This window comes from Apium graveolens, chromosome 1 (genome assembly GCF_009905375.1).
Source record: "Apium graveolens cultivar Ventura chromosome 1, ASM990537v1, whole genome shotgun sequence".
NCBI classification, from domain to species: Eukaryota; Viridiplantae; Streptophyta; class Magnoliopsida; order Apiales; family Apiaceae; genus Apium; species Apium graveolens.
Window position 1 is genome coordinate 40,377,843 of NC_133647.1, and position 27,634 is coordinate 40,405,476.

The 27,634-nt window shown below is 35.5% G+C and overlaps 1 long non-coding RNA gene across 1 annotated transcript; it reads right to left on the bottom strand.

Annotated features, from left to right (window-relative positions):
* LOC141719737 (uncharacterized) lies at positions 1 to 25,972 on the bottom strand. Its single transcript, XR_012574156.1, has 3 exons — positions 25,711 to 25,972; positions 10,198 to 10,527; positions 1 to 276 (listed from the first exon to the last, which is right to left on the bottom strand). It is a non-coding gene; the product is annotated as an uncharacterized LOC141719737 (long non-coding RNA).
* Positions 25,973 to 27,634: the final 1,662 nt, after the last annotated feature.

The window sequence follows — 27,634 nt, forward strand, 5'->3', positions numbered from 1 at the left end:
AATCCAAATCAGTCACATCAATCATGAACAGTTGAGTCTTGGTCATTTAATTCACAATTTTACAAAGTGACTGCACCTATTTAATGAAGCTCTGTCCCTTTGTGTAATATATGTTCCTTTGCACTCTTTTGTTTATAAAAGGAATATATTATTGAACACTCATTAGATATTTAATGCATGCTTCATTAAATATACCTGCATAGCCACTGAGAGTTCCTTTTACTCTCTGCACAAGCCTTGCATACATAAGCACTGCATATCCCCTGCCATAAATGCCTTCATATAAAAACAACTAAAAATTAAAATACAGTCAGTAGTAGTCAACTTAATCTTTAAATAAAACTAGAAGTAAGTGTCTATAAGAAGACAGTGCCTGTGATTTCTGTGCTTATTACTTGAGTGCTTTGTTGAACAAACTGACATGAGGTCATTTATATCTGCTATACATTTAAAATCTGTACTATGCATTTGCATGCCATGCATACACATACTTAGGTTTATTATTTTAAAGTCATAACAGGAGTTCTTTGAACTCTTTATAAGACCTTTACCTTGCATGGATTGTATCACACATACAAAAATTAAACTTCACTCCATTTCTTCTTTGTGCATTCACTGTCCACTTTCATGGACTCGAGACACTCTCACTTTCACCTTAGGAAAACACCTATGCTTCTCCCTCTCATTGACACCATTGATGGGAAAACATTCACCAACTCACCACATCAGCCACATGAATCACTCTTCCCAAACTATAATAATCACTATCCTCACCATAAAAAGCAAAAACACAACATCACACACCAAGCACCTTTATATCATAGCACTCATGAATACACACAAAAAGTTAGGAACTCTAACTCAAATCAAGTAAAAAATGCTACTCCTCTAAACCTTGCACCACCATCACTTACACCACCCCAACCTACATTGGTCAAATTGACCACTTCTGGTAAACTCAATAGAATGTTGAAAACATTCTAACTGGAATGATGATTCAAGTTGAGCAAATGGGTGAACTATTTAAGATAATCATGGCTGCTAAATGGGACAACTTTGTGTTCTATAGAGGTAGGAACTATCATGTGCATCTCATAAGTGAATTCTATGTGAACATGAAAGTCTGTCAAAGGGATGATGGTGTCTATTTTGTTGAGTCTTATGTGCAAGGGTTAAATTTGAAAGTTGATAGTAACTCTATCCATAAGGCCATGAGGTTATAAAGCCATACTTTGCAAAAACCATGCATCATTATCTTTGATAAGTTTGTCTTTGATCAAAAGGAGTTTGAGTTGTATGTTGGTCTGTTCTGTGATGATGATGTGCCTTTGGGTCTCTGTGAGTCTAACTGGGGTATACACTTTAAACACTTCACATACACATATCAAAAACTAGCAGTCATACTTAGGGAAAACATTCTCCCTAAACCAAAACAAGATAGAGTTTTTGATTTTGTTGATCTTAAGGTAATGTTTCAACTAGTAACTAATAAGGTTGAGTTTAACTTAAGCTATGTCATAATTTTGAACATGATAAATGGGTTTTATGAAGAATACATTCCATATACTTTGCTTATGACCTCTCTGTTTCAAATTAATCAAGTTAAACTAATCAAAACCTTTGCTAAGCAAATTGAGTACTTTAATGTTGAAACCCTTTACCAAGATAAGGTCCCCTTGAGTGTGTGTAAGCCCCAGCCTGTGAATCTGATTAAAATGCCTAAAATAATTAATCTTGAAAAAACCAACAATGAGATTAAAGTGCTAAAAGTAAAAATAAACAGTCTTAAAGTAATCAATCTTAAGTTGGTCAATAGGATTAATTACCTAGAAGAAAAGATTCTTAGGAAAGAGGCCTTACTTGAGGATTCTGAAGCTATCTCATTTGTTAACAATGAGATGTTAACAAATCTCCTGTCAAGGAGTAATCTAGTCTGTGTTACTTGTTTTTGCATGCTGTTTCAATTTCTTTCAGTAATGTTTCCAGTTTAGGTGTTGGTTGTTAATGTTTCTTAAAGTTCAGTTCTTTTACTTTAAGAACTGTTGATTGGCATGCTGTAATAGAGTCTGATCATTACTATCTTATTGGATTTGCAAATCTGTTGTTGACCTTCTGTTATATTTGTATGAATTTTGGTTGGTTGATTTTAACTGATATCTAGCTCAAACTGTATTATATGTGAACACTGTGGTATGATCTTAAAATTCAAACCAGGAGTATAAATCTGTTATTAGCATATAAACTCACTCTTGCATGTTCTCAGGTTTATCACTCACTGTCAAAAATAGAATCCTAACATAGTTAGTACTATAATAACTAAAGTCCGAAATTTGAGCAGTTAAATCTCTAATCATTGTTCTTTGCAGCATTAATGTTGATAACCCCATAATTACTTTAGGATACTATTTATTTAAACTGTACTTTCGGCAGAATTGAATATATGTATGCATGTACCTTTAGCATCACTTTGGAATTTCAGCAGATCAATTTTTTTGATCACATATTGTATAAAATGCATAGAACAGTTTGAGAGTTTATGAGAAGTATTAAAATCAAACTTTTTGTTGTATAACTTGAATAGTCGTATAGAAAATCGATTATATCATTTGATGTACACTAACCTACTAACTGACTAACTTGCTGACATTCAGAGATCAAAACGAACTAATTTTTTTAAAAATCGTAAGTTCATTTAAACAAGTTAGAAAATTCTTCTTTATCAGAAGAAAACTTACAACCTAAATGCAGATATACTTGCAAAGTCAAAAAGGGTTATTAACATTTTTACTTGTTTCAATCTAAATAAAAACTTGGACAGAGAAATGAATCAAATCTATAATATTGTCATGTTTAACTGGATAAAATGGTCTACATTTTTTTTCTCTGTCATAAAAATATGAATACAACCTTGTTTACAATTGGTTGCTAAAAAGAAAAATGACTCCAAGTTTTATACTTATACAGTCAAGTGAACCAAGATCACTGGCATTAAATTATAAATACTGTCTCACTGCATTTGAAAGTAAAATCCAACATTGCAACAAAATAAATCAAAATACTAGTTTTCAATCAAATAACACTTAAGTGAATAAAAGTGCAACTCTATTTCTCATCACTTAACTCATACAAATATGAACCAAAAATGGTATATAAGTTCATCCTATTTGCATAAAGAAAGGACATAGTTTTTTTTTAAAAAAAAGGGAACATAAGAAGTTAGAAAAATAAGAGAATTCCTAAAGTCAAAATTATCCTTATAATACATTAAGGGGAAGCAAATTTATATACATCTCTCACATCTTTTTCTTATTATCCAAATAAAAGGGGAAGAAGAAATTAGACCCCCCCCAATTTGAAAATTTTAAAATATTCTTGCTAAAATGACATTAATTCTACATCAAAATTTATTCATCTAATAAGTTGTTCAGTTTTGCAGGAATTAAATTCAAGGGATATACAACAATACTTCCACCTTTAATATATTTATGTGAAAAATATTTTTCAAAACACATGCATACATTTATGGGAAGTACACACTTAGAAAATTTTAAATTTTAAGTTTTATTTGGCAAATACCAAAAAGGGGAAGATTGAAAGGACATCTTCAATTAATTATTTATTTTGGTATTTGCATAATTTAATATAAAATTTAATACAAGTATATCCTCTCCAAATAGGCATGAATTTAATTGACATAATCAAAAGTGAAAAGCCATATCTAGCAAAATATTTTCAAAAATATTTTTCAAAGTGTATTTATATTTTAAATATAAATACAAGAGATATTCCAATTTGCTGAAAATCAAAAATATACATTTTAAAGAAATATACTCTAAAGCAATGAGATCGTAAAAGAACTATCGGAAGAATGATTTTTCTTAGGCTCTCTTGCAATATTAATAAGACAACAAGTTTGAAAAAAGAATATCAGAATTTGGATATTCTTTAGAATGCTCGTGCTAAATTTATTTCAAAAACAGATGGTTTTAAAAGGGATAAAATATATATCTTTCACTCCATAAAATATTTATAAATTCAAAGATATATTTTTACACTCTTAGAAATTAATATTTGATTAAAGAATAATAATATCTCATTTTATCCCCCACCTCATATTTTTCCAAGTAATTTTCTCTCATATCTCAAATATAATATTTATCGGAGAAAATACTTTTAAATACTTAAAAATATTTTCCACACTCTCAAAATATTTTATACTTAAGGAAATATGTTCTAAGTATTTATTTTAGCCCAAACTAAGCCAACAATGTCTATATGTTTTCATAAAAGATCTTTCATATTTTATTTGGAACCGAATCCTGATTTAATCGTTTTAAATCCAAATAAAATACTTTCACTTGCTAGAAAATCTTGAAACTTAAGATTTGTCACTTAAATGGTTTTTTCTATGCATGGTTAAAGTTTCATAATTTTTAAAAAATTTTGTCCGGGTGTGATTTTTTTCTGGGTGTTGACCAAGGCTTTGACCGAGCGTTTGACCAAGCTACCTTTGACCAAAATTAACCAAAACTTGAAGATCATCATTTTATGAGATCCAAAAGCTATAACGCTTCACCAAGGACTTGATATATCTATTACTTTGGAAATAAGATATATTATTCAAAACGAAGTAATACCAAGTATGCGTTAATATTATTTTAAGAATATTTGTTCTTAATCCGGTCTAGTTAAGTATATTACTAGTCCAAACTCTTTTTATCTATAACGGGTATTGTTTCGTAAATATTGTCTTCTTCGTTTTGCAGTGAGGTGAAGTATAGTGAGGTGATTCTCGTTCTAAGACCCAAGTCCTAGACGTACTAACGGGGAGTTAGTAGTCTTCGCACCGTGAGGAAGAGGAAAGATCCAAGACCAACTACTGAGATCCAAGACCGGCAAAAGCTTAGAACGACAAAGACTACACCAAGGGTTCTACATCAACTTTGAAAAATCACAGGGTGTTATTGTCTAAGGTAGGTTGTGTAGGTTACACATTTCTTTTGAGGTGGTAACCCGAAGTTACGCATCAAGACAAGTATTTGTAGGGTTGTAAAGGCTTCTCCGCCTACGTAAGGAGCAAGATTATTTTAGGGGAAAAGCTCGGATCCTGGAGAGGAGGTCGGAGACTGGACGTAGGGGTGAGAGAATCTATTAGAGGTTGCGCCATCGCGAACCGGGATAAATCTCCCGTGTGGTATTTTCTTCCTTGTCTTTTATTTTCGTATACATAATCTGCATCCGTAAAATATTTAAAACGGGATAAATGTTTTTAAAACGCCATAATAATTTTTAAATTGGTAATTAAGCTATTCAACCCCCCTTCTAGCTTAAAATAGCCCTTTTACGGGACCTAACAGTCCCTCTCCCTTAAACTAGCAAAAATTGAATGCAAGGTGATAAGGGTAATTAGCTTGGTTCAAGTAGTGATAGTAGGGTTGGATATGTCAATAATGCCGATCTCTTCTATTGAGTGGAAATTGCATGTAATGTTTTATTGGTAATCTACTAATTATTAATCTAATTAAATACAAAGACTAAATTTTATAAATAAAACTATAAATCTATAAATTACAAAAGTGGCATCGTAAAATAGCTTAGAATTTTAGAAATTTAATAAGATCAAATTCGAAATTTATTAATAAAAATAATTTTTAAAACGATTTTTCTTAAATAATAAAATGCATTTTATAACCTACATAAATAGCAAATAATGCATTTTTTATTTTCTAAAATTCTAGATAATATCGCACAATTATTTAGCATGACTCTAATCACACAAACACATATTCATAAGATTTTATTTAACTCGGTTAATATATATATATATATATATATATCAATTAAAAGATGAATAAAATATCGGTTATGACATCCTCTCCCCCTTAAAGGATTCTGTCCTCGGAATCTAAGGAAATAAGTGAGGGTACCGGACTCGCATTTCTGACTCTAATTCACATGTCGATTCTTCGACGTTGGGATTCCTCCAAAGCACTTTCACTATCTTTACTAACTTATTTCTAAGACTCTTCTCTTTCCAGTTGAGTATTTTGACAGGTTGCTCCACAAATGACAAATCTTTCCGAATTTCTAGCGGCTCATACTCTATCACGTGATTGACATCCGGATTATACTTTTTAAGCAAAGACACGTGGAATATATTATGAACATGCTGATATTGAGGCGGTAGAGCTAACTCATAGGCTACTTTTCCTACTTGATTTAAAATTTCAAAAGGACCAATATATCGTGGTGCCAATTTCGAAATACTTTCTAAGCATATAAAATATTGAGAGTTTTATACACATAACTTAGAAAATACTTCAACTTTCAATATTAGTGATTTTAGAAACAAGCATTGATTACTTAGAATAAAAATTCTAAATAATACCACGAGTACTAAAAGTATCACAATTATTCGTAAATGATACAAATAACTATGCTGCATATTATTTTAATATAATTTAAATTATGAGACTGATATGGAATGAAATTGTCTACAGTCATAACTTAAATCAATTAAAATAAAATTCAAATTTAATGCTATAATTATTAACTACCACAACTGTATACGACATTGTAATTATGATAATGGAGATAGTAGCACTAAGTACGAGGTACTGGATTACTGATAAATTCACAAGTCCTTTAAATATTGAAGATTTAATACTTGCGAACTTATATGAAGAATTCCTTACAGATGTGATTTCCAGCTAATATGCAATGAATGATATCCCACACTTACAAACCAGTCTTGAAAAATTAACTTTATCAAGTGATTTAGTAAATGTTTCTACAAGTGACTCTTTGACTAAAAGACATGCTCTCGAAAGAAATGATACCTGGTGTGAAGGTGCCTTGTCATAGAGTGTTCTATAGAGTAGTTGGATTTGAGGTTGTTTCTTATCATAATAAGAAATCAATCTTCTTCCACGAAGTTGACAGCTTCCCGAGATGTTTCTCCTGTCACCTAAGTTGACAGCTTCAGAGATACTTCTCATGTCTTTCTTACAACCTGTGTAATCTATATCTACATAGCCAAACATGTTAAGCACAATATCTTTAGGGTACTATACTCCAAAAGTTGGTAATCCCGTTAGATATCTAATAATCTTGTTAATAGCTATAAGATTGGATTCTCTAGGATCCACTTGGAACCTTGCACTTTGGCATCTTGAGAACATTATATCACTACACATATATAACACTATGTTTGTGCCTAGTGATAAGAGAGTTATTAATATGACGACTCTACTAGTTCATGTTAAACTGTAACTTAGTTAGAGTGCCATACCATGTCCTTGACGATTGCTTGAGTAGAACTAGTTCATACCCACCTGAAGTGAGCTTTTAAAGAAGAGATATACATAGTCCAATAGATCCGCAACTGTAAAGTCCATGAACCATTGTGCATTGACTACTTCCTTTGACTCACCAACCACGAGTACACTTGTTCACATTTACCAGAGTCCAATTCCAGGTAGAATGTACAACAGGTGCCTGATATGTTATAATATCCTCAAGTCTCGTCACTGGTGCTTTCGGTTAGATACTGCTTCTTGATAATAACCTAGCATCCAGTTTGGCCTTGTCCCTCGTAACAATGCCATTGTCATCCAGTATTGACTTCTGGTTATCCTTGTACCAATTACAACATTTGTCATTTGGTTTTGATACCAGTTTCACTACAATCTGCTTGCTGACTGATTGAGTTCATCTTGCTTTGCAATCACCCAATCAATCCGGATCTATCAAAGCTTCTATAACTTTCTTAATTTCTTCTTCAGATAGAAAACTAGAGAATTAATCATTCATACTCAGTAGCCCGGCTAATCATTACTACACCATCTGGATTACTTAAGAACTAGACTCGGGGAATAATATGGACATCAAACCCTTTGTCTCAGCAGATATGTTCTTCTAGTATCCTCTTGATTTTCAATGTGGTGTTGTGTCTGACTAGTTGATCATTTTATTGCTCCCCCTAAGCTGTTGCTGGGATTTCCTGCAAATCCTTACCCTTTCTGTCTGGCTTCATTGAAATAATGAGTTGTGTTATACACTGCCATTTTATTGCTTGGATATGAATCATCAATACCATTAATTTCTCCTTTAACAGCTTGGAGCATAGAGTTATTGAACTGTGCACTTAGACTTTCAATCACCTTTTGTTGATCAACCACAAATGCCTTGTAGGTTGTATACTCCTCTGAGTAGCCATGGAAAATATCCTAACTAGTCTTAGATGCAAATTCCAAGATCTTCAAACAACTGAAAACATTTCATTGTTTACTTCTGTAGAACATTCTCTCCAAACACTTTTAGGTTATCCAGTATTTGCTTCTGTTGGTCATTAACTCATTAGTGGTCTTCATGTATACATCCAGATCAAGGCTTGATCTAACTTGTTGGAAACTGTTTTGACTACTCCAGCCCTTTGGTATTTAGAAAGTCTTGATTAGCTTGATATTTCCCTTGTAGCTTTAATCAAGTTCCGGTTCTTTCTTTGTACCACTACATTCTGACACGGAGTTCCTAGTGCTGAATATATCTCAGAATATTCATGATGTTACAGGTATTAATCAGAACTGCTTCTTGAATTCAGTCCCATTATATGACCACAAGATCATTTCTTTTACAGTTGCTTCCAACTTGATCTTCTGATATGATCAATCACCATCTGTGATGTCTTGTCTTTAGAATGCATGAAAAACAACTGTGTTTAATAAGAGCAGTCAACCACCATCACTAAGGTATATCTTTACTTTGATATGATGTTGTCTTTGACTTCTCTTCCCGACATGCCTCACATTTATCATCCTTCTGAATTCCTGATGAGGCAGTCCTCTCACTAAACCCTTTTTACAAAAGAGTTCCTTGTGTTGATGTTCAAGGGTGAGAGCTTCTAATTCCATAGCTAAACTTTTGTCTGATGAAGCTTTATAGTAGAAACCATTCACTTCACCTTTATTGAGATTCCAATCTAGCCATGAGCATTTCCTTTCCTTACGCTAAGAAGAGCAAGCTTCTCAACCTTCCTGCTTCAGATGAGACACTAATCCTTCGTTGAATTGGTATTTTGTCCTTGATGTAGAACCGTCTGATAAGAGGATTTGTGCCTTGATTCTCCAACAAGAAAGATGCTTCAACTGTTATCAGTGACTCCAATAATTAATTGTTATCAGTGATAGCAATTGTTGAATCTATGATGACATCCCTTTTTCTGTATAGCTTTTCCCGTAGTGAAAACCTTTGCTGTCATCTCCAAAGATTATTGACGGAATAACTTTTGTCAACCATATTTTATTGTGAGGCTCTTTCTCTGATCATATGCCTTGAGTATAAATTACCAAGAATACATATGAATCAATTAACCTGTTATGTCCTGCACTCACAAATGGATTAACAGTTCTTGGTACCCAACTTATCAGTTTGGGTCCAGATGGATTAGAGATCTTACTATAAACAGAGATAACAACAGCTGCAACCTTATCATGTTAATTCTTATCTTTGACTGACCATTTTCTCCATTTTAATACCCTTGACAAATTTATCTCTAGGCTATGGGAAAATTGGTTCCAACCTTATATAAGGAGGACTAACAGTCTTTGCCCTATTGTAATCCTAAACATGCTTCTTATATAATTAATGCAAGTACTAAGAGGTGCATTCATGGTATAAAATTAAGCAAGCATTGAATTAAGAATACATGGCATTCATTTAGAAACATGACACATAAGAATTAAGCAAGACAGGCATGATATGGAACAAGAAGAATTAACAAATAACTCGCTAATTCTATTTAGTCCAATCCTGTTGATGTATCTCATCTAGGTATCTCAACCTAATTATAACCAACACATCTTAACAAACAATTCAGATCAAATGAATAAATCATATTTTATTAGGATACAGGAGATAAGCATAAATAAAGGTCTTATATGCTGGAAAACATATATCTCATTAAATCAATTAATCATGTTCAATAAATATTCAAACACATATCTAAGATCATCTAAAGTAACATGCACAAGTTAAACATCAATCCTAGTTACCAGAAAAATAATCTAGTGAACAGTTCAGCATTATCTATGTGTGATGCTATCATGCTTGTGCGAGTGTTAAACATTTAAACACTAAAATCTTATCATGCATTGAACATTGAAAACAATATATTGCAGTGGTTCAAGAAATTGAAACCTGAGATATGTGAGTTGGACCATCTTGAGAGATTTCTATGAAAGCAAGATATTCATGATTCTCGTCATCTGATCCATCCCATCTCTTTCCCGTGTATTGTAAGTTTTGACTGGCTGCTTCCCTAAGAAAATATTCCACCTTTGTCACAGCTCTTTAACTGAATCCCTACTCATCCTTGGCTTAACCAATGCACCAGCCACTTTCCAAGGGATGATGAATAAGGTATTTTCTGAGCAACTATGAGATTTTGTGTTGGTGTTTTTTGATGACAAACTGGTGTATAGTCCTTCAATATAGCAGCACTATGAGCATCTTAATACTGTACTAGGCCTGTTAAGAAAAAATAAATTGTTCATGAAGAAGAGTAAGTGTGAGTTTGCTCAAAATATCATTAAATACTTGGGCCACGGAATTTTTGAGAAAAGGAGTGGAATTTGACAAAGAAACGATAAGTGCTATGGAGAATTGGCCTATTCATAAAGATTTGAAGGCACTTAAAGGGTTTTTGGGGCTGACAGGTTACTTTAGGAGATTTGTCTTTCATTATGGCAGCAAGCCACTGACTCAATTGCTAAAGAAAGGAGCATTAGGGTGGAATAGTGAAGTTGAGGAAGCATTTAACAAGTTAAAGATAGCAATGACCAATACTCATGTCCTAGTTTTTCTAGACTTCTAAAAGTACTTTGTGCTGGAAACAGATACATGCTACAGTGAGGTTGATGTTGTATTGACGCAAGAGGGGAGATCCCTAGCTTTTCTGAGTAAAAGCCTAGCAACTAAGCACATGGGTGTTATTCCTAGAGGACTAACAATGAGATTTACAGAAGGGGGGTTGAATGTAAATCTCAAAACTTTTTCAGGTTTTGAGAAGTTTATTAAAGCAGTGTGTTCTAGATGAATAAGTGTATGAATTGCTTTGAGCTAATGCAGACAGATATATATTCAAACACAAAATGTAAAGAACACAACAAACTTTAAAAACTTTTCTGGTGGATTTGTTGTTCCACCAGAGATGGTATATTAGAAAATCTGTGATCAACAATGTTGATCACAGCTGCATCCTAGTACAAACTAGATGAATTTTCTCTCAAGATATTTCTTAACAGCTCTGGAAAATTAACTCTCTAATTACTAGCTTCTTCTTGGTTTATATATTACCAAGTGTACAAGTGAAAAACAATATTAAATTACAATAGTAAAATAAGTTCTTCACTTGCTTCTTTTCCTGTTCAATCAAGTACTTTGTTGACTATTGCATCTTTGTACTAAAGAAGAACGGCTGCTTTTTCTGTTGATCCTGAAATACGGCTACCACATCTCACTTTTCTCTGTCAACCCATGTGCCTCTGTTTGTAGGTACAACTACCACTTATCAACGGCTAATTAGCAGAACATCCGTTGAAGCTTTCATCCGTTGATGACTTCATCCGTTGAAGGATGTTATCCGTTGAAGCTTTCATCCGTTGATGCTCTCATCCGTTGAAGGATGTTATCCGTTGAAGCTTTTAGAGACATCCGTTGAAGCTTAGCTTCTTATCCATTGAAGGTCTTTAAGTCATCCGTTGATACCACTTCATTTATACAAAATTACAAGGCATGAAATATTTACAATTGGCCTTCCTATCTGCATATCATCTAGTAGTCAACATGACTCATAGTTTCTCTCAACTTCTAAGAATTACAATTTTAAATACAGAGACTGAAATATGCTACAATACTAGACTTATTTCTAAGTAAAGCTACACCATCAACGGATAGCCAAAGTGGTCTTATCCGTTGAGGCTACAGACACTAAATTTCTACTTAAGTGTTTTGTTAAACATATCATCAAACTAATGCACATATATTCCTAACAATCTCCCCCTATTTATGTCTATAAGAATTGTAGGCATAAATTCAGGGTTAACTTGATGATAACAAAACACTTAACAAATATTTGAATTGAAACTAAGTAGAAATATAAAAGTGCTGCAAAAGTGTATGTACTAGGAGGTAATTGAAGATTTACAGTATTTCCAAGGGTGCTCCTCTAGCCTGAGCAAATCATCATTTTCTTTTTTGTTCCCTGGTTTTCTTTCCTAGCCCTTTGTCATTTTCCTCAATTTGGAGTTGGAGTTGTCTGAAGAATTCAGCTTCATCTTCATCACTGATATCCAACTTAGATTGCATTTCCTTGAGAGTTTCATTGCTGGCAATCTTGAGTTGGTCTTCAAGTCTGAAAAATCTTCTGACTCCTTTGTCATCTCTAAATTCCATCAACCAATGAGGTGATTTGTGAATTTTAGTTCCCCTTTCTTGTATGAGTAAGGTTCTGGGCAAAGCATTTGGTTCCCTCCAAGTCTTCCTTATGTTGGCAATCTTGTTGAGAATTTCAGTCTTGGCTGTTCTGGTAAAGCCAGAATCCTTTTTGATGGCTGAAAAGACTCTGATCAAGGTAGAGTAGCCTTCATTTAGAATCCTGTAGAGAGGCCATGTTCTTTCCCCAGCTCCCTTATATCTGAACACCAATCTCTCTGGTAGCTGTCTGTAGGCAGCTATTCCCCTTACTTCCTCCAGCTCATCCAGATAGAGATTAATGTCTGAAGCTTCTTTTATGTCACAGATGTGAACATAATCATCTTTAGAAATGGGTGGCTTAGGGTTAGGTTTTTGTTTTTGAGTGAATTTCTTAGAGGTTAGGGGAGGTGTAGATTTAGATTTTCTTTTCTGTTTCTTTGGTAGTGGTAGAGTGGTTAAAAAGGTAGGCAATGTGATGTTGTCCCAATCAATAGGTTCCTCTTTTGGAATGATTGGTTCACCATGGATATTTATAGAGGGATCAGCAACAAAAGGTTCAGGTATGGAAGACAGTGGTTTAGATATAGATTTGGTATCTTCAGGGTTATCTTCACTCCTTCTGTGTGCCTTGGCCTTTCTTCTGTTTCCCTTCTGCCATTCCTCTCTTTCTTCCATATTTTCACCAAATATGCTCCCAAGAACCTCATCTAAGTTAGCAATCTTTTCTTCACCCCTGACTTCAATTCCTTTCATTTCTTCAACTTGGCTTGACTTTAGCTGTTTTTCAAGCTTTGCTTGTGCTCTTTTGTCAGCCTTGAGTTTTACAGCTTCTTTCTTCAACCTTCTGGTTTCTTCCCTTTTAGCCTTTAGAAATTTTGGATGTCCTTGCATCACACAGATACTCTTTCCCTCTCTATAGATAAAGGCCATGTTCATTTTCTCACCCTTGTCCTTGGTCTCCTTCTTCTTTATGATGCTTGCACTTAGAACTTTGTCTCCATCAGGTTTTGGAAGAGGAAAGTCTACTTCCTTTATCTGAGCAAAGTCTAGGGGATTCTTTGTGGAGTCCATACTGGATCTAGTGTTAGGCTTTAGAACCATAGGTTTTAAATTCTTGAAAGAAGTCTCTCCAACCTTATTTCTCCCTACTGGCTTGAGCTCCATGTTGATTGGTTCAATCTTTGTGCTAAATTTCACAGATGTTGATTTATTTTATGTAGAACCAAACACCAATTGCAACCTTTCATCAATTCTCCTCCATTGTTCTTTCATTTGTATTTCAGCTGCTGCTAGCTGAATCAAATCAATTCCATCAGGTTTTCCCTTGATTTGAATGATTGGAGAGGAAGTGATGGCAGGAACTAGCACTTTAGATATCTGAATCTTTGTAGAGGGCTCTCCTTCCCCTTCCCTTTTATTCTCCCCCTTTTTGTTATCATCAAGGAGAGGGGTCAAGCCTTGTGCTTTTGCCAGCTGCATTAGGAGATTGGTTTGAGATTGTTGGTTGAGAAGAAGGGTGGCCACAGAATCTTCAATTCCTTGAACTCTGTCTTCCAACTTGGCCAGCCTTTGTTCAGTAACTGATTCCTTTTTCAATCTCGAAACCAAGTCCTGCAAAGTACCATAGGGCATGACTGAATCCAATTTTTCTGAAGTGAAGGATTTCAAGTCAGCAATATCTTTCCTGAGATCATCCAGACTCATATTTTGCTTTACTTTCTGCAACTTTATGAGATGCAGTGAGTCCAGGTGAGCTTGGAGGATAGCCTTGATATTTGCATTTGAAGTGTTCTGAATGGCCTTTTGAATAGTGATGATTTGTTTGACCAAGTGGACATTGAATTCACCTGTTCTATGCTCCTTAGTCAAGGCCCATTCAGGTAGATTAGGAATGGAACTAGGGTCTTCATCTCCCCCTATGTTCATGCTTCCATCAGAAGAAATAGAGTCATCATCATCAGAATTTACTCCAAATTCCTCAGATGGCTCACCAGCTGTAGAAGGCATCCTGTGAATAGCAGCTTTATCCCTTTGAAGAGATTCTGTTGAGTGCACTAGATGTAGTGTCCTTTCTGCCTCCTCATTGCCCTGAGCAGCCAACATTTGATAGGCTGTCACAGGATGAGTAAAAGTGTCAGCATCCAAGGAAATGTTATCAATTACAGCTTTGTAATGTTGCTAAAATTGTCTTTCCTTTTCAGCATCATCCACAATCATTGACTCATGAGCAATGGCTGGTTCCACCCTTGTATCAACTGTACCTGCTTTTCTCTCTTTTTCTCTATGTTCTTGCATCAGGGGCTCCCCCTGGCTCACACATCTCACTCCCTCACCTTCACCTTCTAAGGTGGTACTCCACTCACTGACTTTTGCCATGCTGGAAGAAATAGCATGCATTTTTGTGCTCTCAATCTCTCCTTTTGCCTGGGAGCAACCCAGCCTCTCACTCAAATTTTCACTCCCTGCCCTCAATCCTAAAAGTGATTGCACAGTATTCATGTCTTCTACACTTGGAATCATTTCAGTTATTTGTGTAGAGACTATCAACGGATGTGGAATATCCGTTGAAGTTGAAACTGTTGTTATCAACGGATAACTGCTGTTAAGCTTATCCGTTGAAGAGCAACCACTTGTCAACGGATGAGTGATATCCGTTGAAGAAGGAAAAGAAGATGAAATTGAAAGTGATATAACTGTTGAATCTGTATAGATTGATTTGATATGTGTTGATACAGATCCTTCAATTATATCTGAAAGAATTTGCGGGTGATCCAACAAATCATCTAAAAGATGATGATCACCTGTATTTGAGTGGGGCTCCTCCCTGAGTTGTAAAGAGGGAGAATCAGGAATTGATGGGAATAACATATCCACATCCAGAGATGGTGAAGAAGTATTTGGGGATTGATGTGTAGTTATTGTGAGAGAATGGGGCTGTGACTCCACATTTATTGGAGTCACATCAAACTGAGTTTGAGAAGGCACAGAGACAGATGGATGTATCTGTGCAGTGTGTGCACCCTGTGTAGAAGATTGGGTTCTAGCCTTCTTCCTTCTAATAAAAGCTTTTGTAGGTGAGTGTTTGGCTTTAGTGTCCCTCCCTCTTTTGTTCTGTGTTCCTGGTTGGGAACTCTTTTCAATAGTAACATCCTTTTGGGAGGATGCTACTAGGGATGTGCTAGAAACCTTTTCAACCACCACAGCTTTTTGAGAAACTGGGGCTTGGCTAGCTTGGGAAGCACTCAACTCTCCTTCCTTATCCTGGGGGTTTCTTTGATGTTCACCCCTCCCCTCACCACTCACACCCTGTTCACTTCCCTCAGGGTTAATGGTTGTTGTTACAACTGTTGTCTTTTGAGAAACAACAAAGGTGGTTTTCTTTGTCTTGGATTTTGAAAGTTTAGATTTGGTGACCTTGGTAGAAATTTGTTGGGGCATTGACACAGATTTCATGGCCACACTAGAAGATAAAGAAATAGAGGGGTTGGAAGAAGTAGGAGTTGTAGAAGCAATTACCTCACCTACCTGGGGTGCATTCATGATTGGTAAATATACCAATTGCACACTGCTGTTGAGATCCATTCTCAATAAGTCTGCAAGAACTCTTTTCTCTTGTGCCCAGCACTTGAGTTTATTATTCTCATTGATAATGACTAAACCTTCAGCAACATGGTTAGCCAATAACATAAAGAATCTAGCATAATAGATGTTATTAGGTCTATTAGCTTTGTTACCTAATCTAGTACCTAATTCTAGCATCACATAGTTGCTAAAGTTAAAGTACCTATCAGAAACAAGCATATAGAACATATTAACAAGAGATGAAGTTATGGCATCAAAATTACTAATTTTCCCAGAGAAAACCTTTATGAAGGCATCCCCAAGAAAACTCCATTCTTTCCTAAGGCCTTTTCGTCTAATACCCCCTAAATTAGCAGAGTTAAGAGAGTAACCTATGGAATCTAACATGCTGGATACATCACTATCAGTGTGTGGTGTCATGGCATTGTTCTCAGGTAATTTAAAACATGCTTGTAAGTCATCACAGTTAATATAGTGATTTTTACCTTTGAGAGTGAAGGAGATAGTCATATCCATGGAGTTGAACTCAGCAGTTGTCCAAATCTCCTCAACTACTTCACAGAAAATCGTTGGTGCTTCCAGCATTGCATAGCTAAGTTTACAGTTTTTGATGAAGTCCATCATTTTGTGATAATCTGAGTGGGCTTCATTCTTTTCTACCAGAGCTATGAAATTGTTCTTCTCGTAGATGAACCCAGATTGAGACATAATCTTCACGACTGGTGCCATTGTTGTGAGTAGAAATTGCAGAGAATAACTTGAAGGTTTTGCAGAGAGAAAATGGTAAATGCTTGAAATTCTAAGAAAGCGTAAAGTAATAATGAACAATCAGAAGGGCTTATATGCTTTCAAAGAAAAAGAAATAAATAAAGGATTAATCAATAAATAGGTGTTAGTGAATTTCAGCCGTTTAAGAATAAACTGTAAGTATTCTAATAACTACCTTTAAAACCAATACATACAGATGTATGTATGGTATCAACGGTTAAGAAAATAGAATCAACGGCTGTGAAACACCTCAAACGTCTGATGTGACATTTCAACGGATAATTTAAATTGTCATCCGTTGAAAGGTACTTCAGCTTTGTCCGTTGACGGATAAAAGTTCCAGAGATATACTTGTCTTTCAACGGATAATGAATATCCGTTGATAGAGCAATTTTGACTTTCAACGGATAGGGAACATCCGTTGATGGAATAAACTTTGTTAAAAGTCAAATTTGTTCTAGCAACTAATATATTTCAGGCTTCACATCAAATTGCAAAGAAGACATGAATTTTAAGAGTAATTAAGCATACCTAGCTCACTTACCAATCTTGTGAATGTAGATTCATCAAGTGGCTTGGTAAATATGTCAGCAATTTGTTGTTCACTTGGAACAAAATGTAGTTCCACTGTACCATTCATGACATGCTCCCTGATGAAGTGGTACTTAATATCAATGTGCTTGGTCCTTGAGTGCTGCACAGGATTCTCTGTTATGGCTATGGCACTTGTGTTGTCACAAAAGATAGGTATTCTATCAACATGAAGTCCATAATCAAGGAGTTGATTCCTCATCCATAACATTTGAGAACAGCAACTTCCAGCAGCAATGTATTCAGCCTCAGCTGTAGAAGTAGAGACTGAATTTTGCTTTTTGCTAAACCATGATACAAGCTTGTTTCCCAGGAATTGGCAGGAGCCTGTTGTACTTTTCCTGTCTATTTTGCAACCTGCATAGTCTGCATCTGAATAACCAATTAGATCAAAGCCAGATTCTCTAGGATACCAAATTCCTAAATTTGGTGTACCCTTGAGATATCTGAAAATTCTCTTGATAGCAGTTAAGTGAGACTCCCTAGGATCAGCTTGAAATCTAGCACACAGACATGTAGCAAACATTATATCTGGTCTGCTAGCAGTTAAATATAAAAGTGAACCAACCATGCCTCTATAACTTGTAATGTCCACAGACCTTTCAGTCTTATTTAATTCAAGTTTGGTGGCAGTGGCCATGGGAGTTTTTGCAGATGAACATTCCATTAAGTCAAACTTCTTTAAAAGATCATGAATATATTTAGTTTGACTAATGAAAATTCCATTACTAACTTGTTTAATTTGTAAACCAAGAAAATAGGTTAGTTCTCCCATTAGGCTCATTTCATAATTACTTTGCATTAGCTTAGCAAACTTTTTACAAAGTTTATTATCTTTAGAACCAAATATTATGTCATCTACATAAATTTGAACAAGTATACTAGAGCCATTAACATTTCTAAAGAAGAGAGTTTTATCAACAGTACCTCTAGTGAAGTGATTCTCCAAAAGAAATTTTGATAATGTTTCATACCAGGCTCTAGGTGCTTGCTTCAGTCCATAGAGTGCTTTCAACAGATAATACACATAGTCTGGAAAATTTGGATCTTCAAATCCTGGAGGTTGACTTACATAGACTTCTTCCTCTAATTTTCCATTTAGAAATGCACTCTTGACATCCATTTGATAGACTTTGAAATTGGCATGGGCTGCATAGGCTAGAAAGATTCTGATAGCTTCAAGTCTTGCAACAGGAGCATATGTCTCATCAAAATCTATTCCCTCTTGCTGAGAATAGCCTTTAGCAACCAATCTGGCTTTATTCCTTATGATAATGCCATTTTCATCCATCTTATTTCTGAATACCCATTTTGTATCAATAGGACTCTTGTTCTTTGGTTTGGGTACCAGCTTCCAAACTTGGTTTTTCTCAAATTGGTTTAGCTCTTCCTGCATAGCTAATATCCAATCTGGATCCAATAAGGCTTCTTCCACTTTCTTAGGTTCCTCCTGAGATAGAAAACTACTATACAGACATTCATCTTGAGTAGCTCTTCTTGTTTGCACTTTAGATGATGCATCACCAATGATCAGTTCAAAGGGATGATTCTTGGTCCATTTCCTTTGAGGTGGAAGATGAGCTCTAGATGAGGTGATCTCAGTATTGTCATGATGTGAGACAGCGTTTTGATTAGTTGAAACTCCCCCTGAGTTGTTGGTCCTTTGCAGGGAACTTGGAGTTCCATCAATTAATGATGTAAATTGATTATCAGTTGATGAGCTATGATCAACGGATGCTTCATTAAGTACTTCAACGGATGATGCACAATGTCTTTCAACGGATGCTGAATTTTGTGCATTATCCAGGAGCAAATTTTGTATTCCTTTTGAAGTGTCGTCTCCATCAATCTCTTCTTCACTATCATCACAATATATTTCAATATTGTCAAATTTGAGTCTCTCATAATGTTCCTCATCTGTTAGTCCATCAATCTTTTTATCATCAAACACAACATGCACAGATTCCATAACAATGTTGGTTCTTAGATTGTAGACCCTATAAGATTTTCCAGCTGAATAACCAACAAATATTCCTTCATCAGCCTTTGCATCAAACTTCCCTTTATGGTCAGATTGATTCCTCAGTATAAAACATTTACATCCAAAGACATGAAGAAAGTTTAGAGTTGGTTTTCTTTTCTTGAACAACTGATAAGGAGTCATGCCTTTAGCTTGATTGATCAAAGAAATATTTTGAGTGAAACAGGCACAATTAACAGCTTCAGCCCAAAAATATGTTGGTAACTTTGATTCTTCAAGCATTGTTCTGGCAGCCTCAATTAAAGATCTGTTCTTTCTTTCAACTACCCCATTTTGCTGAGGTGTTCTTGGAGCTGAGAACTCATGCATGATTCCATTTTCTTCACAGAACAGCCTTAATGTCAAATTCTTGAACTCAGTTCCATTGTCACTCCTGATGTTTCTTACCTTCAAGTCAGGATGATTATTGACTTGCCTGATGTGATTGATAATGATTTCACTTGCTTCATCCTTTGATCCAAGAAAACAGACCCATGAGAACTTTGAGAAATCATCTACAATCACTAAGCAATATCTTTTTCTTGCTATTGACAATACATTGACTGGTCCAAACAAATCCATATGTAGCAGCTGTAATGGTTCATCAATTGTTGTTTCAAGCTTCTTCTGAAATGATGCTTTCCTTTGTTTGCCTTTCTGACAAGCATCACACAGACCATCCCTTGAGAATTCAACAAGAGGTATTCCTCTTACTAAGTCCTTTTTGACTAGATCATTCATTGTCTTGAAATTCAAATGGGATAGCTTCTTGTGCCATAGCCAACTCTCAACTGAACTTGCTTTGCTGAAGAGACAAGTAATAGATTCTGCATCTGTAGAGTTGAAGTCAGCTAAGTACACATTACCTTTTCTAACTCCAGTTAGAACCACTTTGTTGTCTTTCTTACTAGTGACAACACAGGCTTCAGAATTGAAGGAAACTGTATTCCCTCTATCACATAGTTGACTGATACTCAATAAGTTGTGCTTGAGACCATCAACTAATGCAACTTCTTCAATGATGACATTCCTTGTTGAAATCAAGCCATATCCCATAGTAAACCCTTTGCTGTCATCTCCAAAGGTTATGCTGGGGCCAGCTCTCTCTTTAAACTCTGTGAGCAGGGAGAAATCTCCAGTCATGTGTCTTGAACAGCCACTGTCCAAGTACCATAGATTTCTTCTATTTTCCTGCACACCACAAAATCAATCAATTTGATTTTGGTACCCAAGTTTCCTTGGGTCCATTCTTGTTAGCCTTTCTCCTAGACTTCATTCCTCCTGCATCTTTAGACTTAGGTGAGTTTGAGTCAACCTTGGTCTTAGATGTGGTTGGTTGAGGTGTAGGGTTAGTCACAACATTATCCAGCACATTTATAGAATTATTAGGCATGGATTGTGCATACATGTTATTCCACATTGGCATATTGTATGGCAATTGAGGCATACTGAATGCAGCAAGATAAGGATTGTTAAAATATGGCATGTTTGCAAAATGTGCATAAGGATTTTGTTGAGACATAACAGGCATAGCATGTAGAGGTGATACAGACATGTTAGGCATGGAAGAGGGTACAGTTATGGGAGATTTCTTAATAGATTTACAATTAGCAGATAGATGATTAACACTACTACAATGCACACAGCTTTTTCTAGGAGCATACTTATCAGGTGTGTAATTGTTATGTTTGTTAACTCCTACCTTCCCATTTCTGTTGGATTTCCTTTTGGATTCCTTTTTATCCTCAACCATCTTGAGCCTATTGTTTAACTGTTCTAAGGTCATGTGCCCTACATTCACCTTTCTGACATCTTTGGATGTGCTTGCTTCTTCTTTGACAAAGTTCTTTGAAGTTGAACCAAACTTTTTGTTGAGTTTCTTTAGATTTTCTCTTTTAGAAACATCTGCCTGTTTTAATTGAGGAACCTTCAACGGATGTTCCTTTTCTTCCTTCAACGGATAACTTTCATCATCCGTTGATTCCACATCCGTTGACAGTCCATCAATTAATTCCAGTTTCTTTTTATTTTTATCCCAGGCAGTTTCACAGAATGATTCAATTCCTTGGACTTTGGCAATTTGAGCACTTACATCCCTAGATGTTTTCCAGGCTTTAATCACCTCTTGCTCTTTCTCTAATTGATTGGAAAGTATTTCTACTTTCTTAACAGATTCAGCTAGTTCATTCTCAACAGATATACAATGCAATTTGGTTTTCTCTAGGTCAATCAACTTATTTTCTAACACAGTATTTCTATTGCTTAAAAACAGATTGTTCTCTTTGATCCTACTATTTTCTTTAGCAAGGGATTTAAGAGACACACGCAAATGATACAATTCAGTAGACATGTCATTGAAAGCATCATTGCACTCTTCTTTAGTAAGCTGTGTTAAATCAGTAGTGATTACCTGATTGTTTGATGAACTAACTTCGTTTTCTTCAGAATCAGCCATGAGAGCAAGGTTGACATAATCCACATCTTCATCCTCTTCATCTCCATCAGCTGCCCAGTCCTTTTCTTGAGTAATGAAAGCCCTTTCCTTCTGTTTGAGCAGATCAAAGTATTTCTTTTTGTAATCTACTTGTTCAAATTTCTTCTTTTCAGAGGTTGGCTTTCTGCACTCACTTGCAAAGTGTCCACTTATACCACAATTAAAACACTTGAACTTGGATTTGTCCACCATGTTCTTATAGGGTTTAGTGGCTCTAGTGTTTTTCCTGAACTTCATCTTTGCAAATCTCCTGGACAGAAATGCAAGATGCTCATCAATACCATCAGAGTCATCTTGACTGGAGTTGTCTTCATTTTCAGCAACTTGCTCTTTACCCTTGTCTGATTCTGGATTTCTTACACCATCTTTGGAGCTTGATGTAGATCTCACAGTTTCTTTTCTGCATGCTTTCTCATTTTCAGCTACCAATGCAACTGAACCTCCTTTCTTTCTCCCCCTCTCCAATACCTCATCCTGTTCCAACTCTAGTTCATAAGTCTTCAAGATTCCATATAATCTTTCAAGAGTAAAGTCCTTATAATCCTGAGAGTTTCTTAAGGAAACAGTCATGGGTTTCCATTCCTTTGGTAAGGATCTCAAAAATTTAAGATTTGAATCCTTCACCTGGTACACTCTACCATACAGCTTCAGTCCATTCAACAGCTTTTGGAATCTATTGAATGTGTCATTTAAAGATTCATTCTCTTCAAAATGAAAGTACTCATACTGTTGAATGAGAAGCTGCATTTTGTTCTCTTTTACTTGTTCTGTACCTTCACACAGCAGCTGAACTGTGTCCCAAACCTCTTTGGCAGTTGAACAATTTATCACATTATCAAACATATCCTTGTCAAGACCATTAAACAAAATGTTCATAGCCTTCTTATCCTTGTGGACTTCTTCTGTGTCTTCCATTGTCCATTCTGCTCTAGGTTTTGGAATGGATTGACCAACAGCAATTGTGGCCGTAGCAACTGTGGCTACTTTGTGGGGAATGTGAGGACCATTCTCAATGCAGTTTACATAACCTTCATCTTGGGAGAGTAGATGAAGGTGCATTTTCACCTTCCAGTGGTGATAACTGTCTTTCTCAAGAACTGGGATCTTTACTCCAATATCCTTCTTACTCATCTTTGTTAGATTCCAAGATCTTTAAACTCTTTGTGTGTCAAGAGCTTGCTCTGATACCAATTGTTATTCCTAGAGGACTAACAATGAGATTTACAGAAGGGGGGTTGAATGTAAATCTCAAAACTTTTTCAGGTTTTGAGAAGTTTATTAAAGCAGTGTGTTCTAGATGAACAAGTGTATGAATTGCTTTGAGCTAATGCAGACAGATATATATTCAAACACAAAATGTAAAGAACACAACAAACTTTAAAAACTTTTCTGGTGGATTTGTTGTTCCACCAGAGATGGTATATTAGAAAATCTGTGTTCAACAATGTTGATCACAGCTGCATCCTAGTACAAACTAGATGAATTTTCTCTCAAGATATTTCTTAACAGCTCTGGAAAATTAACTCTCTAATTACTAGCTTCTTCTTGGTTTATATATTACCAAGTGTACAAGTGAAAAACAATATTAAATTACAATAGTAAAATAAGTTCTTCACTTGCTTCTTTTCCTGTTCAATCAAGTACTTTGTTGACTATTGCATCTTTGTACTAAAGAAGAACGGCTGCTTTTTCTGTTGATCCTGAAATACGGCTACCACATCTCACTTTTCTCTGTCAACCCATGTGCCTCTGTTTGTAGGTACAACTACCACTTATCAACGGCTAATTAGCAGAACATCCGTTGAAGCTTTCATCCGTTGATGACTTCATCCGTTGAAGGATGTTATCCGTTGAAGCTTTCATCCGTTGATGCTCTCATCCGTTGAAGGATGTTATCCGTTGAAGCTTTTAGAGACATCCGTTGAAGCTTAGCTTCTTATCCATTGAAGGTCTTTAAGTCATCCGTTGATACCACTTCATTTATACAAAATTACAAGGCATGAAATATTTACAATTGGCCTTCCTATCTGCATATCATCTAGTAGTCAACATGACTCATAGTTTCTCTCAACTTCTAAGAATTACAATTTTAAATACAGAGACTGAAATATGCTACAATACTAGACTTATTTCTAAGTAAAGCTACACCATCAACGGATAGCCAAAGTGGTCTTATCCGTTGAGGCTACAGACACTAAATTTCTACTTAAGTGTTTTGTTAAACATATCATCAAACTAATGCACATATATTCCTAACAATGGGGTTATCTACCGATGAAAAAGAGTTATTAGACATCATTATGGAAATGCAGAAATGGAGATATTATTTTCTAAGTCGCAAATTCACAATTAAAACTGACCATGAAGCCCTGAAATACTTGTCGGAACATAAGCTGACAACAATGCTGTAGCACAAATGGCTTTCTAAACTGCTAGGGTATGATTATACAGTGTTTTACAAGAAGGGAAATGATAATCTTGTGGCAGATGTATTGTTTAGATGCACAGAGGGGGTAACACACTATAATGCCATACACACTATAGTACCACTATGGAAACAAGAGTTGGAAGCAAGCTGGGAGAAGGATGAAGTAGCTCAGGAACTGATAAGATCCTTGCTAATTGAAAGAGCAAATTTTTTGAGGTATCAGCTAGTTGATGGTGAATTAAAGAAAGAGGGAAGGCTTTATGTAGGAACTGGCAATGACATAAGAAAGTAGATCATTAAAATCTGTCATAAAAGTTTGGAATGTGGACATTCTGGAATCACCACCACCACTAAGAGAATTCAAGCTACATTCTATTGGCCTAAGTCAAGGGAAGAGGTACAAGAATTTATAGAGCCTGTGATGTGTGCCAGAGATGCAAGCCTGAACACCTACCAATGCCTGGACTTCTACAACCACTCCGTATTCCGTAAAGTGCATGGGATACCATCGCCATGGACTTCATTGAAGGAGTTCGTAAGTCTAATGGGAAGGAGATAATCCTATTGGTGGTAGAAAAGCTAAATAAATACAGTCACTTCATAGCTTTAAGTCATCCTTAACAACCAATATTATAGCTCAAGCAGTACTAGACAATGTAGTGAAACTCCATTAACCCCCTAAAGCTACTGTTTCTGAAAGGGTCACTATTTTCTTAAGTTCTTTTTGGAGAAAGATGTTCAAGATCATGGGAACTCAGGTAAAACTAAGCACAGTTTACCCCCCACAAACATATGGGAAGTCTAGAGTTAACTAATGTGTGGAAATGTACTTTAGATGCTTATCTAGATAAAAGCCTAAGTTGTGGAGCCAATGGCTTCCTCTTGTTGAACTGTGATATAATAAAAATTACCACTTAGCTATTAGAATGACTCATTTCAAGGCATTAAACAATCAAGAACCAGTGTCTTTAAACAATCAACTCTCTACTGCTACAAATCCAGGGGTTAAGAAGTTTTTGCAAGACAGGTCTCAAGTTCAACAGTTACTAGAGGAGATTCTTATTAAATCCCAGGAGAGGATGAAGTGGTATTCCAATAAGAAAAAATCAGACAGGTAATTTGAAATAGATGATGGAGTATTTCTAAAGCTACAACCTTATTGACAATCATCGGTGATCCAAAAAAAATTAAAAACTTGCAGCTAGATTATATGGTCTTTTATGGTTCTTAAGAGGATCGGGATTGCAGCTTACCAACTGGAACCGTCAAAAGGATCTAAAATACACGATGTCTTCCATATCTCGCAACTAAAGAAAAGAATTGGAACATATAAAGTGGTGAAGACGGAGTTACCTGGCGTAACAGAGGAATGAGACATGAGGATTGAACCGGTTGTTGTGCTTGATCGAAAATTAGTGAAGAAGGGGAACAGTCCAGCTACTATGATTCTGGTACAGTGGACCAATGGAAGTGCTGAAGAAGCAATATGGGAGTACTGGGAAAGTTTGAAGAAGAAATTTCCAAAATTTAATCCTTAAGGATAAAGATCTTCTCAAGAAAGGAGAAATTTGTCACTAATTAGGGTTAAAGTTAATTAATTAATATTTTGGCGCGTCTCTTTGAATTACTATTACTGAACGTTATCGTATTGCTTTACTAGTGGGCTTTATATTTTGGGTTTAACCTTGTTGGACTGTGACGAGTGGGCCAAATGATTAATTAGTTAATGTTCTAGTGCAGCTCTTTTAATTATCGAATGTTGTCGTATTGCTTTACTAGTGGGTTTTACCTTTTGGACTTAACTCTGTTGAACCGTGACCAGTAAGTCAAATGATTAATATTGTTACATTGTCTTATCCTATATATACAGTATGATGAAATCATTCCACAATCCTTATTAAGCTCTTTTCATCTTGTAAAATTTTCAAATCTGTAACACTTCACTCGAATCACCAAATTTCACTTGAAGGTCACGTGTATCTATTGTTCCGCCATAGATATAAATTAGTATTATATTTACGTTAGAATGATGAACAATGTAAAGAATTTCTGAACCTCCTACGACTCTTATTGAATTTGGTAGGAGTTGTTACTCAGCCAAATCATCACATGGTCTTGGATGTCAGCGTGGGCGGCTTCATCTTTTGGATATGTACCTTCAATTAACGATTATCTATTTGTCAGAGTCTTTCATTTTATAGTTATGGGCACTGTTAAAGGTTCATACCTTCTTTGTGTTTTTAGTCTAAACACCAATTCCTGGATTCCAAAGCGTCAACAAGCTTGTGACGACATGCTCCAGGTCCTTGATTTTTGTGAGTCTGTATTTGTTAATGGCATAGCATAATGGAGAGTATATGAACCATATCAACCATATATTTGTCCTAGGCTTCTGTACTTTGATACCTTCAACTTGAATTTCAGATTTCTTTCATTTCTGCCTCAATTGACTAATCGTCATTGTCTCCATCAATTTGGTCAATCACTTGCTCTCTCTTTTTTACGGAACCTAAGTCCTGGGTTTTAGAGATGTGGATATTAAAACAAGGCTCAATGAAGGATGACTTCTTCTGGTCATGGGTCAATATGTTTACTGTTTATCTGCCTGTATTCATGTCAGTCAGACTCTTAGGTGTAAGAAGTAACACCCAACTTTTATTAATGTGTAAATTAAATGTTTGACTTCCTGGGTTCTCTCGCTTTATTGGATACTGCTGCTGAGATCAACAAACATGTTCTGGTTAGGTGGTTGGGAACGGGGAAGTGAATCAAAACATCCCAAAATAGATGAGATTATTTGAAGGTGTGCACTAGCCTTCAAGCATGCAAGTGGTTGCCACTTGCCACAAACAATCGCCCAGATAGTAATGTTTGGCATGTTTTACCTACCTGAAACAATCTCAGGTTATGCAGAACAATTACCTGAATGTTGGGATTAATAATTGCTTAATATCATTATTCAAAGAATTTGAAGGGTCTCTTTTTGGTCGGCTTGGTTATCAAGTGATCAGGATCGTTAGATTTAAATACTGAAAAAATATACACTACTCAAATTTACAGGTTCGAACCCCGCCAGTAACAAATATTTATATTATTATTTTTACACTACTAAAACTCAGAGGTTCGAACCTTAACAACAACAAATATTTATATTATTATTTATATAATTCGCAAGATTCAGGTTCGAATCCCGCCAACAACAAATATTTATATTATTATTTATATATATAGTGATAAGGTAATGATTAAAAACATTATAAATTTGAATATATACTAA